The sequence below is a fragment of the Xiphophorus maculatus genome, chromosome 23 (assembly GCF_002775205.1).
Source record: "Xiphophorus maculatus strain JP 163 A chromosome 23, X_maculatus-5.0-male, whole genome shotgun sequence".
Taxonomy (NCBI): Eukaryota; Metazoa; Chordata; class Actinopteri; order Cyprinodontiformes; family Poeciliidae; genus Xiphophorus; species Xiphophorus maculatus.
Window position 1 is genome coordinate 3,017,630 of NC_036465.1, and position 16,294 is coordinate 3,033,923.

Consider the following 16,294-nt stretch of genomic DNA (forward strand, 5'->3'; position numbering starts at 1 on the left):
CAATCACATTTCATCTGCTGTGAAATGAAATATGATTCATGTTTTCTTGTGATGTGCTGTTGGTGCTGCTCTTCCCTCAGCTCTGCGTCTTTGGCTCTTGAATTTTCCTTTTTGTGGAAGATGAGACGATATGAGATGAGATCCGCCTCTGACAGAGAACCTGCACATGTAAGGCGATAAGAAGAGGGAGGCGCCCAATAAACAGAGGGGCGACGAAGTCTCACCACCGTCTGCTCTGCTTTAATCTATCTATCTATCTATCTATCTATCTATCTATCTATCTATCTATCTATCTATCTATCTATCTATCTATCTATCTATCTATCTATCTATCTATCTATCTATCTATCTATCTATCTATCTATCTATCTATCTATCTATCTATCTATCTGTCTGTCTGTCTGTCTGTCTGTCTGTCTGTCTGTCTGTCTGTCTGTCTGTCTGTCTGTCTGTCTGTCTGTCTGTCTGTCTGTCTGTCTGTCTGTCTGTCTGTCTGTCTGTCTGTCTGTCCCCGTCCTAATCTGATTAATCCCATAAATAAATATCTTTCTTCGCGTTCTCTGTTCTCTCTGAACGATTCGCTGGAACCCTCCAGCCCATGCAGTTCTGTCCTGTTTCTTTTATCATTCATGGTGTTTGCAGAAGAAAATCACTGAGGAGGAAAACATCCTCTCGCTATCTGCCGTGGAATGGAATAAAGGTCTGGAATTACAGAGGAGAGCGCTCACATCCAAAACTTCAATGTTCAGCCACACAGTTTTGGCTCAGAAGAAGTAACATGTTGGATTTAAAACAATGTTTTTGAAACCATTTTGAAGATGCCTTAAAGTGGAGAGAAAATAAACAACAACCCAAACAATCCCTTTAGATTGAAACTGAAGCTAATTTACGCTTACATAGATCAGAGTTTCTCTGAACATCTTACTGAGGGTCCATAGTTTTCTTTTGTCCCTGATATAACAAAACACAGAGAACATATTCTGTTAGCCACTGGACTGAACTCAGTACAGTGAGAAACTTGTAAGGGTCACCAACTGTTAAGTATGGTGGAGGCCCTGTGATGCTGTGGGACCTTTCCCCTTCAAGACACAGATGTAAAAGTGCATCTAAAATTAATGTCCAAATAAATTCAAAGTGGTGTCTGCTTATGAAAAATGAAATTTAGAATGATGTTTGTAAGAGCTACTGCAAACAATGTTTATGGACGTCGTGATCATGAAATTCTGATTTCTAAACCAGAACATTGTTACGTTGGGTCTGATGTCAAACCCAGCTTGGAGTTTAAACTTCCCAGGTAACCTGAACGCAGCATCAGCTCCCAGTACAAAGCTGCTCTACATTCCCTGATTAGACTCACCTGGTTCCCATGTCGTCCATCACGTCTCTTTTGATCCTAAGTTGTCTGGTTTCTTCTGCTGCTCCTCTGGTTTCCAATTCCTGCTCTCATCTTGTTTTAACTGTAAGTTCTGAATTTCACTCCCATCAGCTTCTTCATTTAGCTCCTTTATCAAACCTCATAACATGGCAGGGAGGGACTATATTGGCTTATCTTAATCAATTTAAAGAAATATCTTCATTTTTCAGCCCATCTGACCTTTTTGCATTTGAAAGAATTGCAAATGTTTATCAGCAGGAGGAGAGCAACAACCTCTTTTTTTTTACTGAGATTTAAATAGAAATGAGTATTTTCTCAGCTTTGACCTTGTTTTGTACACTGGATGTTGTTCATGACCTCCTCAGTGTGCGATGTGGCATGCATCCAGAGCCTGAGCACATTCATTAACTGCTAAACATCCTTTAACCCTGATGGGTTTATTCTAATGAATCAAAGTGTGTCCAGTAGATTTGTTGAAGAAATCACTACTGGGGGTCAAATATTAGCATTTTGAGCAAAACAAGTCATAAACTCTCTACTTTTAGTGTCTATCCAGGTCAATTTTAATTTTTTTTCTTGATCCCAGTTGGTAATTAGAGTTGTATATTCTGTCTTTAAAATCCCTAGTTTATCACTAGAAACCTGTCTTACAGCTGTGGTCAAAAGTGAACTTGCAGCTAGAAACATCAAATTAGTTGTAGGATTTTAATAGTTTGCCTTTTTAAATATTTCTTCTTCTAGGATTTGCTTGGTTTGACACAGTGCGGAATGAAAACGAGTCACAGCAGCTGAAAATGTAATGTTCAATTTCAGTGCAATTTTGGTCCTCAATCGAACCGAGTCTACCAGACTATCAGCTGCAAAAACATCCTAAATAAATTTTCATGAGGCTGTAAGTCAGTAATTTTGACTCTGACTGAGACAGAATTCACAGTAGATTTTTTAAAGATCAAAAATATCACATACATGCTGAAAATTAATGGTGTGAACTGAACTCCTGAAAACGTAAACAATAAACTGAACAACTTAAAGGTTTGTATACAGGAAAGAAACCCAGTTCTTATCAACAGCCCTTCATCATTTTCATCCCCTTCCTGCAAACACACATCAGCATAAAGCCTCACACATTAGTTAAAGACTTTTTGCTGTAAACACATGACATTACATTCTGTGTAATGGACTATGTGTAGGAAGCATGAAAGTCAATAAATGACTCACTTCCTTATGTGTTCTCACACGCTGCGTTCCTCTCCTTTCATCAACCCCAGAGGATCCCGTTTGATTTCTATCCAAGCTGTAAATATAGCTGAGGGCCACGCTTTGAGATGCCCTGAATTCAAACGGGTCGTTTAAGGGAACAACCACCCATGGATTCACTTACAAACCTGACTCACAATAAGCTCGTTGGCATGCAGAGCGAGGGGGCTGGCCCTTCATCTCAATGTCCTGAATGGGCTGAGTTTTATTAAAAGGTTTCAACCTACTGAGGGGGCATTTTTTAACAACAGAAAAATAGTGTAATAGGCCCATTAACAGGTGACACGCCTTGATTTACGACCGCACAGGCAGTCTGCTGATTTATTGGAATTTTAAATGTGTTTTGTATGAATAATACAGCGCCGGCCGGGGACTGTTGCTGAAAATGTCAAAAGTGAAACTGTTAATGCCGCAATATCCAATTTCTCCGTGGGGATCATTAAACTTCCATTAATCTTCTCTTTCAATGTTGCCGCAGCGTAAGCAAAGGTTTGTAATTTATTAATAACCTGAAAGATAATCCGGCGTGACATTTACAGCAGGCGCCTGTTTTACAGATGATGGCAAAAGGAGAAAAGTTTGCAGAGTTTGGAGCTGATTTAACCACATCAAAATCTTCAGAAAAGTTTGGGGAAAAAACTCGACACACTGAATTATTTCCTGTTTGGTTTTATCTGAGGGAGCATTTCAGATTCAGTGTAATGTCAAACTGAAAGATAAATATCAAATAAGCAGTAGGAAAGTGTTTGCTTTATAATTTAAAATTACACGTAGGTTTATGTAAATATCATGGAATATAATTTCAAGATTTTATTGATGTTATTTTGAGGATTCTGGCCGACGTAAAATGTTTCTCCTACAGCTTCTCAGAAAATGAGAAATAGAAAAGATTTTTTTACAGCAAGTTGGGACTGGTTGAATAGTTATGTAGAAGACTCAGAGTTCTGTATCCCAGCATGCTTATGGAAAGTTGAACAGAAGGAAAAAACATGGCACAAGATGTATAAAAGCAGCTGCTGGCAAGTTTAGGGAGACGAAACAAGGCTTCATTTTTCAGCCATGGTAACTTTCATCAGCTAGTTTTAGTTACCAAGCTAAATATTTAACATCAAAAAAGTATTTAGTTTGAAGTTAGATATTTAGATTGTCATCTAACTATACTGCTCAAAAAAATAAAGGGAACACTTTAAGTGTGAAACACCTGTTTAGGTGTTCCCTTTATTTTTTTGAGCAGTGTATTTAGTTAACCAAGAAAACATTTAGTTTCAAAATAAATATTTAGTTGACTTTCTAAATGTTTAGGTACCAATCCAAGTATTTTGTTTGAGGCTAAACATTTAGCTCCGAGCTAAACATTTAGTTAATATGCAAGTTCATGTGCCGATAACCAAAGGACAGTATTACTAATATATAGTCTACCAATGGCATATATATACCATTGGTAGACTATATTATATATATATATATATATAATATAGTTTGAAACTGTGACATTTTCCTATTAATAACATAACCATATCTTTCCTCTTATGACAGACTAAATGACCCAAATTATTGCTGTTAATTTTCGACTGTACAACTTGACAAACAGCACTAGAACTCCATACACTGGACCAGAATTCAAAGTATGCTGAAATGTTCCTGACAGCAGTTAAAGGAAACTAGCAGTTTCCCAAACAGACGATTGGAGAACCAGGTGTATGATTGGTGTCAGGTCTTAGCTCCAGCCTTCAACAACACATTCAGTCCAGGCTTCAAGGTGCACATTCGAAAAAAAGAGAGAAAAAAGTCAAATTCTAGTTAATGCAAAAGTGAGTGTGCTGAACTGCAGGAACCGAACTCTCTGCCTTTAACTCCCATCTTCACAGATCCTCAAATCAACATGACGCAGGAGTAAATGTATCAACCAAAGACGATTGGTTCTACTGTCTAACTGTGTGGAAAATGACCTCCTCTGTTTTTCTACAAGCTATTTTCTTGACCTCACATGGAAAATGTCTAAAGGTCAAGGAAAAACTGGAGGAAGAAATGCTGTGGACTTAACTGCACAACAAAGAAAATCCTGCTGCTCTGCAGTGGAAACGTCTCTGTTAGTGAGAAACGTTTCTAAAAATGAGCAACAGAAGAAAAAAAAACTTAGCTTCTAATGTTTGTACTTTTTCATTTTATGCTGGCAGCATAAACTGTTCAACCAAGTGAAAGTATAACTTCATTACCTGGCTGATAAAAGGTAAAGAAAAAGGAAATAATAAATATATTGGAGCAATATGCAACGTTTTACAGACGCCCACCTTTCTGGGCTTCTGACGGGTTAAATGAAAAACAGTTAGTGAAATAAAAATCATGCAGCTCAGCTGTCTTAAGGCAGAGCATCCCATCCTAAAGGAGTTAATCTTACTTTGGATGCATTTACAGTATTTTTAATCCTGTGACAGGTCCAAGTCCCTCTACTGGAATTCCTCCAAAACAAAAGCAATAACTCAAACCCACCATGAAGTTCATTTTACTCAAACTCTACTCCGTTTGCCTGGAAAATCTGGTTTGTTTGAGGAAGTGTGAATGTGTAGTCAAACTCTGATGTGAACCAAAAAAATGAGCTCTGGCCCGCCTACAAACCTTGGTCTCGGTTCGGTTGAATTGAACTCTAGTATGATTTGATTGCTGAACGCCAAGCAGACTGGAGACCACTCCAAACGCAGGAGGAGAACAATACCACAGGGCATTCTGGGTAAATACAACCAGAACAAACGCACAAGTCTAGCGTTAGTGGGAGAAATGGCTTGTGGTCTTTTACCAAAGACAAAAGAGAAATCCTGTAATCTGATGCTACAAAACCATCATTAACAAAACCATCATTAACATTGATTATGATGTTTTTGTAAACAAAATTGTTTTACAAAAATATTAATAATCAAAATGGAAACTATGAAGCTTATTTTATTTTATCACTTGATTAATTAATCATTTGCTTATTGTGACAGGCTTCCACACTATCACACATAAGGACAATTTATAGAGACTAATTAAGCTACCAGTCATCTCTTTGGACTGTGGGAGGAAGTCAGGGTACCCAGAGAGAACCCACGTATGAAAAGGAATAGCATGCAAACTATGAAGAGAGACCCCGGGCTGGGATTCGATCCCTTTTCCCTGCATGAGTACTCTCAGGGTCCATCCTCCCACATTTAGAAAAATGTGACTGTAAAGTGATTAGTCTCTCTAAATTGTCTTTTAAGTATAAGTGTGCGGAGCAGATTCTGTTGGTCTGTCACATAAAATCCCAATAAAATACATAAAAATTCAAATGTGACAAAGATGCAGGAGATGAATATTTGCGTGAGTCACCGCATACTGCCCACTGTGCATCAGAAAGGTGACCATCTGCATTAAGTCCACAGTGCATACTTACCCTTCTGTCACCAAATGACTTTCTTTTGATGCAAAAAAGGAGTAATTTATAATCAATGGATGTCAATAGCTGCCAGAGTTTGATTAATCGCAGCCTTCAGGGCATTAGTGGACGCCTCACCGGGAATTCTCTGTTCCTGCTGATTCCAAAGGCGATGTATTTTCCAGCTGCTGTGACAATCCTGGAAACAATGAGCTGACATTCACCTCCCTAATTGGCCATTAGGCCTAACAGGGTTTGAAGGGCCAAAAACAGTTCATCCTCTCACATCACGTCCGACCTCTGATAGCTCGGCTCATCGCCACATTCCCTGGCCGCTTCACTCATGCTGAGGAATAATTGGATGGTAAGTGGAGAAAACCTGTCAAATCCTGGGTGTGTTTACCTCTTTCTGTGTATCTGCAGCCGGACGAAGTGTTTGATTCATTCACTGCCTGATAGAAAAAAGATCAACAGCCAAAAAATTATCTGCAACTTTTTTCTGTTTCGTGTTTTCAAACTAAATCTCTCTAAGTAATTAACTTTAAACACTCACTGATAGAATAAATGAAGATAATTATTAGTTTCCTATGTTGTCAAATTCCTCTGTCAAAATATTTACCCAGAATAAAAGTGATAATTATTAATAATCTGACAATATTATGTTGCTAAAGTCTTTATACTCCTCAAACCTTAAGATTTTACCATTACTTGTTTTCTCCTGTCATTTTTATTTTGTCGCTGTACTTTTTAAAATTATTATTATTTTAATTATCTGTGGAGAAAAGCATTCTTAAAAAATGTCTACTTGAAAAATTCTTAAGTCAATCACTAAAACTTAAACTCAGATGTCAAACTTTATTCAAGTGAAAGTTTACAAAACACCCAAGTAGATTTGTGCTTTACAATTTAGTCCTAGAATCAAGGAGAAGCTAAATGTTCGAAGCGTTTCAAAGTTAGGTGAGGCACTAATTGAAAAATTAGCTCCACTATTAGCATATTGGTGGAAATGTACTCAGCACTGTTGGTCAAAAAATGGGAGAATGGATGGCTCTAAATGTTTCGTTTTGAGTCAGTGTGGAGTTTTTAGTTTTATCTTACTCTTTAGTTTTTTTTTAAATGTAATATTTTCCCACACCCAGTTTCTCTAGATCTCTGTGTATTCATTCTGTATTTATTAATTCTTGTCAGATTTTGACTTGTAACACGTTTTGAAAGCCATGTATTTTTTCCCCTTCATCTTAACAGTTAGGATGAACTTTGAGTAAGACTATCACATAAAATTTCAACAAAATCCAGTCATGTTTGTTGTTGTAAAGACACAGTACATGAAAAAAGATGATGAAGTATGGACGTTTTTTGCAGACACTGCATCTGATGTGGTTCTGTGTGATTTTAGGGTTAGTTGTTGTTGCTGTCAAGTCAAATTCACTTTAAACAAGCAAAATTTTCTCTCCTGCTACACAGACAGCAAAGGTCACAGAGGCACATCAAAGCTGGAGAAAATCAAACACAAGATAGGTGTTGATGGGAGTGGAGTACACTAGTGTTTTCCTGGTCGAATTCACTGAAAGTTTGTATCTGAAATGTAGGAGCTGATGCACACAGGCCCTCGGTTCAGGCTGGACAGAATGTAAACTCCCAGGTTCGAACATCAGTCATCTCTTTCATGTCTGCCGGTGCTGAGCGGAGAAGTTCAGCCCTCGCTCAGGGACGCACCAGAAGCTGGGCTGTCACTGCTTCTTAAAACGACCAACCACATTAATCTGAGGCTCATTCTGCACAACATAAAGCATTAGTTCTGCTACTGTTTCTGTTTCCTTCCATGGAAACCAAAAATGACTGCAGCCAGGTTTAATTACAGGCTTATTAAGTGAGTGGTCCTTTGAGGAGGAAAGTTGTGGGCTGGGGACAAACAGATGTTCCAACTAATGAGTAAAATTATGAATCACTTTACATGCTGCAAAATAAACTAACCATAGATAATTCTGGTTCCTAAACACATCTGACTCTCTGAAGCCATGGTTTGAAACTTCTCCAGTTCGGTTCTCTGCAGATTATCTTTAAGTCAGTGACTGAAGCAGAACTGAGCCAAGGTTGAGTTTTATTCTCACAAAGATTTAATCTCATTTTTAAGGCTTTGCATAATCCATACTCAACAAGTAATAATTAAATGATAAGGTGGACTGCCCCCACATCTAATTGTCATTATGCAGAAATTTCATACTTCAGAAGGTTCTTGTATGGAAGTTCAATATTTCATCATTAACAGTGAACTGCTGACAGAGCACTCTGAATATAATACAGGTATTAAGTTTCTGTAATGCAGAGAAGGGTTGTGACTCATTGCTCTGGAGATGAAAGTAAGCATGAACAAAAGGTCATAGGTGTGCAGCTGCTTTAGTGCACTGAGCTGTGGGAATATGTTTGAAGATGCATACCTGTAAATCTGAATGCATGCTCTGCTGAGCATCTCACTCTATCTGCTGGCAACTTCACAAATCAAACCCCTGAGCTTCAGTATGTCAATACATGTTCCTGTGCTGCAATCACCTCTCTATTCCCAATCACTCAGATTCCTACTGACCGCTCTGCAACATAAGATTTGAAAACCTTTGGATATTTGACATAATTTGCAAAAAGAATCATTTAACTCGACTGGTGTTGTCTAACGCTGCTTTGAGTGAGGCTCGGCCCGCTGCTGTGCTGGGGAGGCAGCAGCGCAGCGGGGGTGGCAGCATGGATCAACAACAAGCTGGACAGCCTGAAGGCATCAACAAACGGGAGGATGAGGAATAGACATCTTGAGCAACATGTCCCACCTCCTCTGTGGTGGGCTGAGAGCTGCAGACCATCTCCAGCCTCTGCTGCAGCATCGCAGGACGGCATGCTGCAGTTCAGGTTGCGTAATGGTGAAGTCATTCTCTCCTGAGTCATAGCTGCAGCATGTATTAAATATCATGTTTGATCCAGTGTTTAACTTCTGTTCAGTCATCCATTCTTTGGTCTTCTATTCTATGTCACATTTGGGAGGAGAAGTGTGGCCTGGACAGGTCACAGGTCTGTCACCATGGTAACAAAGACAACATATCAATGTGCATGTCAGCATGGTGAGAGCATGCAAACCCTGAACAGCCAGAGGAGCAAGCCACGTGACAGCGTATCCATAGACGACAACCCACCTGCAACAAAGGTCAATTTATTGAATGCATTTCATATGAGAAATGATCAAAAGCAGCAAATAAAGCAAGAGAGATTTAAAACAATTTGCAGCAGTAAAATCACATGAAATATGAGAAATATATTTTAAAAATGAGGACAATAAATACATAAATACATTGTGTATGTACCCATTTCCCAGAGTTTTCTTTATGACTTTAAATCATGTTTTTAATGCAAACACAGCATGAAATCCTTTGTTTTAGCACTTCATCTACCTTTTTACTTTTTTATATGATAAAGGTTTCTGACACTTCTATGGTCTATTATTGAATGGATAAACAATGCAGTCCATTTTTGTCAATCGATCATATAACACAAGGTAAGAAATAAAACTCAAAATAAGTTGATTCTATGATCTGTATTTGTTTAGCTCATGAAAACAATGTATGCATTTCTGTTTTTAGAAAATGCACTGTGAATGAGAAATATTTTCTGCATAAATAAAATGGCATTTGTTGGTTTGCCATTTAAAGTCATAGGAGCAACTAAAAAGCGCTCCCATGAAGAGAGGCAGTTTGTAGGGACCAGAGTTGGGTAGTACTAGTAATTTGTTACATTTACTCAGTTATATTTATTTGAGTAACATTTTGTGGAAAATGTAGTTTCAGGAGAATTTTGACTGCAGCTTACTTTTTACTTATACTTGAATGAATATTAAATTGTAATTATGGTAATTATGTTATTTATTTGCATAGTTTTTGTTTTGTACTGAAGCAAAAAAAAAAAAAAAGTTTTTAAATCTACCAAGTTACTACCAAAATTTTCCCACAGGTCAGTTTTTCTATAATATTGTCCAATCTTATTTAGCAACCTTAAACAAATCTTTACCTTTTTTTTAAAAAGTAAGTCCAGTTAAAATCATTTTTTGTTTTTCAGTTTTGCTGATTTTAATTAGCAGCACCTGTAGCTTCGGTGTCTGACCTGCTCACCTCCCCAAACACTCACTCTGCAGTTTGTGACTCAAACATCATCTGCTTAACCTCAAATTTTTGAAGCTCACTTTTAATAACAAAAGTGCTTTGATCACTTAACAAGCTGGACCATTCTTTAAGAGTCGGTTGTGTCAAAGGATCAGTGAAGGAGTCTATTTATTGAGTCAAAGGCCCTCTTCAAGCTGAAGTTTTCTGCCCTTCTGTCTGCACCTTTTAAGCAGGACTTCACTCCAGAGACGCCTTGTCTTCTCTTCAAAAAGCTAAGTAAGGCTTTACTTAAATGCTTTAATGCTTTCTGTATTTGTGTGCTATGCTGCTGTTATGCTGCTGCCGTCTTGTTGATCGTTAGAGATACTGTTTGTCTCTTGGATGTTAATTTCTGTTTGGATGCTGCTGCTTTTTGTGGTTTTTTTAATTAATATTAACGATGCATGAATCTACATTGCTGGTGCTTATTGGTGTTTTGCAGGTATATCGTAAAGCTGTGTTTGTTTCTGAGAACAGATAGGAATATAGTGCTGTGGGTATTTCTGCTTTTGCAATCTTCTCTTAAATTAGAGCCTCTGGTTTGTTGGCTTGGTTTCATTGTGAGTTTGTGAGATCTGAGGTTATTATTGTGCTGCATATTGGATGTAAACATGCATAGTCTCCTACACAAAGCAATGCATGTGCAGTTATTAGTATTTTTTATTGAGATATTACTTTCCTGGGAGTCCTCTGATGCACAAGACTGGTGTTCATGTTTGGATTTTTACCACCCAGTTTATATTACAGTTAGAAAAAAATACCTCAAAGCAATATGACAGCTAGCTGTACCGCTCTGCATATCATAATTGAATCTAAAATGGAAAGCTGCTGATGTTTCCTCACTGCTTTTTACCAAGAAACCAAACTACCACATTCTGCTGACCATCTTCCTGTAATCTTCCATATCATTCATGTGATGGTTGTTTTTCTTCTGTGTTTTTTGGTTCCTGGGGAAATCTATAATTATCCAGTGTGTGTGTGTTTTCCTGCTGCATTGTAGGAGGAGTGCTACATTTAGATTAGTTTAGACAATTCTACTGAGGAATGTTAGTAAGCTCCTGCATGTTTGGTTGTTTTTTGTGGGATGTGCAGCTTTTTTAAAAATCATATTTATTTTTTTCAGTTTCCACTACTAAATGATTTCAAAATAAAAGTTGGCTGCAAGTAGATGTCCATTCTAAAATGTTCAAACTCAATAGTTGCTTTTAGAGAAACAAACGCAGAATACAACTTTGAGAAAAATATCTATGAAGTTTCAAGTGCATCTATGCATTCTGCAGGTTATTAATAGGCCAAATCTGCTGCTCTGTTCTTGATGAGAAACCAAAAAACACATTTAACTAAAGAACACAATTTGAACCAAAAATGTTTCATGCAGTAACATTTCTTTTGCTTGAACCCAGCCTTCTTGGTTTCATTCAGTGAAGTTTTGTTGGTATCTTGACTTTTCCATTTACTTCCCAGAGAGCCTGCATATTTCCTCACAGTCTGCCGAATCGTTGAACCATTCCCTTTGATCAGAATATGCTGTTAGATCTGTCTGCTGTTATAATCGAACTGAAAACCACTCACTGGCAGAATGGTTTGTAGAACTGTAAAGCCACTGAATATGCAGATTATAAGCGATCCTCTCTGGGTTGCTCTTTAAATTAGGTGTTATGAGTTTATATTTATAAAAAAAAGTACAATAAAATATAAAGAATGTTTATTTTCTTTAACATCTCCCTCCAAATGCCTTCATTATGCAGCTTGTCAACTTAAATGTCCATTGTCCACTTTGTACATTTTCACTTCAAAATGATCAGGGTTTTATGTATTTTCCTTTTTTGCAGTATATATTTAGGAAAAAGCTTTTGAAATTTGAAGTGAACATATCAGGCACATTATCAATACCTGTTTTTATTTAATTCTCTGTAGCTTTGTTTCTGAAGGGGTCTGATTTTGCAGAGCTAGATAGTCATAGTCATGGAGTCTGTTTATACCTTTCTCCATCTCGCATGGTTTAAATTCCTCTTCTTCCTGTAAGATGTCATGCTTTTTGCAAGTGCGGGGTTGATTTGCTTCTGTTTGTATGTGTTAATGTCGGCATGTAAAGGTAGGAGTTTGGTAATGATGCATGTCTGCTCAGTTCCTGGATTATAATGACTTAAGTACAAGATGTGTTGGGATCCAGGCATAAATACACTTTTTTTTTTTTTGTTGTTTTTCATTTTTGAGTATTTAGATCCAAACAAGTCTTTCTACATGACGCTTCCAGTTATTTCATTAGATCTAAACCTTGGATTCGCGTGGTCCCATTAACCCACATTATGATGTAGATCCTTATTATGGTATAGATTTAGGTGAAAAAAATTTGCTTTACTAAAAATAGAAATTCATCTTGAAACCTTCCTTTATGTTTTTATGCGAGATTTCCAGCTGATCTTTATCCTAATGACACCATTTCATTTTTGTCCCCTTCAGTTATGTTTTCTTACTCATTTCCTATATTTTCTTTGGTTGGAGTGAATCTACAGAACAGTGCATCAGTTTTCCATCTCCTGTTTTTGGAGAAAAGCCATCAGCTTCCTGGCATTAATAGCCCTGTCTTCTTCCTTGGATTGTTTTCATATTGTTCATCAAATATCTGAGTAAGCATGGCTTTTTTTTTTTTATAAGTGCTATCTTTTCATTTATGGCCAGATACTTTCACACATTTTACTGGTTTCAGAATATTTGACATGTCTGTGTTTTTCCTGATTTAATATAGCAAAATGTTTTTTCTTGAGGTAGAACATTTTTATTTGAAATTGCACAGTAAAAAAAAGCAAAACCATCAGCAACATCCGAGAGGAGAGGACAAAGAGTACACCCTGTGGAAAAATACAGTATGGAGCACATTATGCAGTATTCATCAAAAGCAATAACGGGTACCACTGCAGTAAGACTCTTTCAGCTGTCCTCTGGTGGAGAATTTCCAAATTTAAAAATAAAAGCGGATGTTTAAATTGCATTATATTGGGTCTTGCAGTAGAGAAGAGCCCTGCAGCTCTCTGAACACTGTGAGGAAAACATTATTGCACATGGCAATAACTGCTTGTGAATCTGCTGCTTAATATCAATGCATTATGTCTCACTAAATCACTCGGGGAACGTAGAATTAATATATCAGACAAATTACCCTGAGTTTGCTGATGTTTCTTTGAAGTTTAGAAAAAAAAAGATGTTTTCAGTCTTGTGTTTGTTTACTTCTCTAAAAGTAGAGAAGTAAACCTGCTTTATTCCAGGTTTTGATTCCAGGAATGGAATCAAATTATGGAATCAAGAATTATTTTAATTCTCCTGTATTTCCTCTCCTGTTAAATGCAAAAGGTTTTATGCATGTTAATTTTTAAAACTGCATTCTTACTGGAACTACAACTTTAATGGTTACAAAGTCTGAATTAAATTCACGTCCCAAAAATGAACAGAGAAATCACAGTAAATCTGAGTTAAATAATATTTGAATGAATAAATCTGAAAAAACCCCAACAAAAACGAAAGTTTCTAATGTTTAATGTGTTTTGTTTTCTCCTCTGCTGTCTGGGATGTTTGCTCCTTCTCACTTGATCCAACTCCAACAGCAAATGAAGTAACTTTTAAAAGTGGGGGAGCAAACTTGTTTTTGCTTTCTGATTAAAATCTGACCACTCTCTGCAGTCAGAGAAATGTATAAATAAACTTACTTTAAATTATTAAGCATAAAATAATTTAAAAAAAACCTCTTGAATCTTAGTTTCACTCTCCTTCACCTTTCAGTAGGCTTGACCCAACTCTTGAGTCACAGTGAGATTTGAAAATAGGTGGCAACATATTTTGCTCAGTACATTCATGGAGAAAGGAATGGAATCAAAACCTGCTTTATTTTAATTCTCCTGTATTTCCTGTCCTGTAAATCAGATGAAATACAATAGAAATATTTTCAAGGCTGTCGTGTCGTCTGCGTCGATAAAGATGTCAGAAACATAGTTATTTTTGAACCAAGTCTCCCTCCAGACTCTAAACAGATGTAATCACCATGTAGTCAAGATGGAAAAAGTGTCAAGTTTTCACCTGAAAATAAACTTCAGACAGATTGGTCTTAAATATATGCAGGTATTTCATGCATATTTTTGAAAAATTAATAAAAAAAATCTTTTTATTGCATCTTCAAACTTGGCTACAATGAGTCAACTGGGTGTGAAGGCATCTGCTTGTATGCACTGTTTGTGCACCATGAGGCTTTCTATGAACCTTATCAAGATTCATCAAGTAAACCTCATGAAGGTTTACTTGACTCTACCTTTACTCTAGCTGCACCTTCATGTATGTGAATAAATTTTTAGAAATTTAATGAAGATTATAGGAGAATTGCTTGAACTCCTCACAAGGGAGGGACCTGAGAGAAAACAGTCAACCTTTCTGGACTGACTAATGATCACTGACCAAAACAGAAATCTCAACTTGAAGTTTGTTTGAAAATAGACTCTTCGATCTCATGCTTAAAAATCAATAGTGAATAATCCAGCTGGGCCATATAAATTCAGCAAGATATCTGGTAAAAAGGCAAGAACATCCAACAGACCCCATGGTATTGTTCCATATGTGGTTTGAAGGGTTTGAAAAAATCTTAATAAACCAAGAAACTCTTTTTCTGCAGAACCAAACTGTCTCACCCTAAGGACGAGACACCAAAAACACAAGCTGCAGTGTTTATATATGCTTTTCAGTACAGCAAAGGAGTTCACACTCTATTTATTTATGGGAAACAGAACTGATGCACAACAGTAACTCAACACAGCAGCGAGCCTCTCATGTCAGCCAGCAGCTTGCGAATCTAATGGATATGAAATCATTTGAAGACAGTAACATACTCTGGACAGAGCGAGGAGAATATCTGAAGCTAGTGAAGACGGGTGCCTGGATGCAACCACAGCTGAACAGGGTGTGGTGGCCCCTTGCAGTTTCCATGTTCTATAAAAGGGTAACACATCTGAATCCAGTGCTAACAGCAGGGGAGATTATAAACCAGTTTGTAATCCTGCCACCAATCCTCAGAATAACAAACACTTTAAATATGATTCTGTGCCTTTCCAACTCAATTTACATTTTTGTCATCCTCCTTCTGAGCCTAAAACTATAAAAAGAAGTTAAAAAATCTATTTAGATACAGAATTCTAAAGACATTTAATCCTTACATTTGACTTTAACTGGGTATATTTTAGTATTTAATGTTTTCTTTAAATCCAGTTCTTAAAGAGTCGTTGGACTTAAAGAGTCCAACGACCACCTGGCCAGTAGAACTGCTTTTCTATGTTATTATTTTAACATAAATGTCACTGTATTTTAAAGTAGAGGTTGGTTAATGAGAGAGTGAAAATATAATCAAATCTTTACAATGTTTCTATGGTAACTGTTGGAGTTTCTGTTCAGCTTTCAGAAGTAAAAAATAATCTGTTCTCAATAGACATTGAAATAAATAAATATGCCCATATAAGGTCATACCCAAGGCATTGAGCTATTTTATTTTGTCTTCTCTGCAAATATTGTCCCTGGACTATCATCAACCAAGGCTTTTTTTAATAGCTAAAAATATGTAAAATGAATGTAAGGTTCTAGAATCTTATTTTTTAAATGTAATTGTTTAATAATTTCCTGTGCAATTCAACCATTCATAGATTTCTCAAAACTGCCATGACAGTCAGAGAAAAATGGCAAATTTGTCTTCATAAATCCTTTTTGTCATGATATTATGCCTCACATATTCAGGTGTGTGGTACTGAATTCTTGCACAGTATTTCTTATTAAAAAAATAATTGCTAATCACAATCAAGGATAACTCGCTATTGCTTTTTTTATTGCACTGGTAATTATTTTGCAGCCACATAATTTGACTATAAACTAAATCAAGGCTCATTAAAATGTAATTGAGGCTCCAGGTTATTCACTTCATTGAACAAAGCAGCTGCCTCAAAATAATACAGAAATCACAAGAAAACTAAGGGATGCAGAATTAACTTCTTCAGTTATAAATATATGGATAAAAGCTGTTCATTTACCTGGAGTCATGGAGACAAAGTAGTGGGATTATTCATG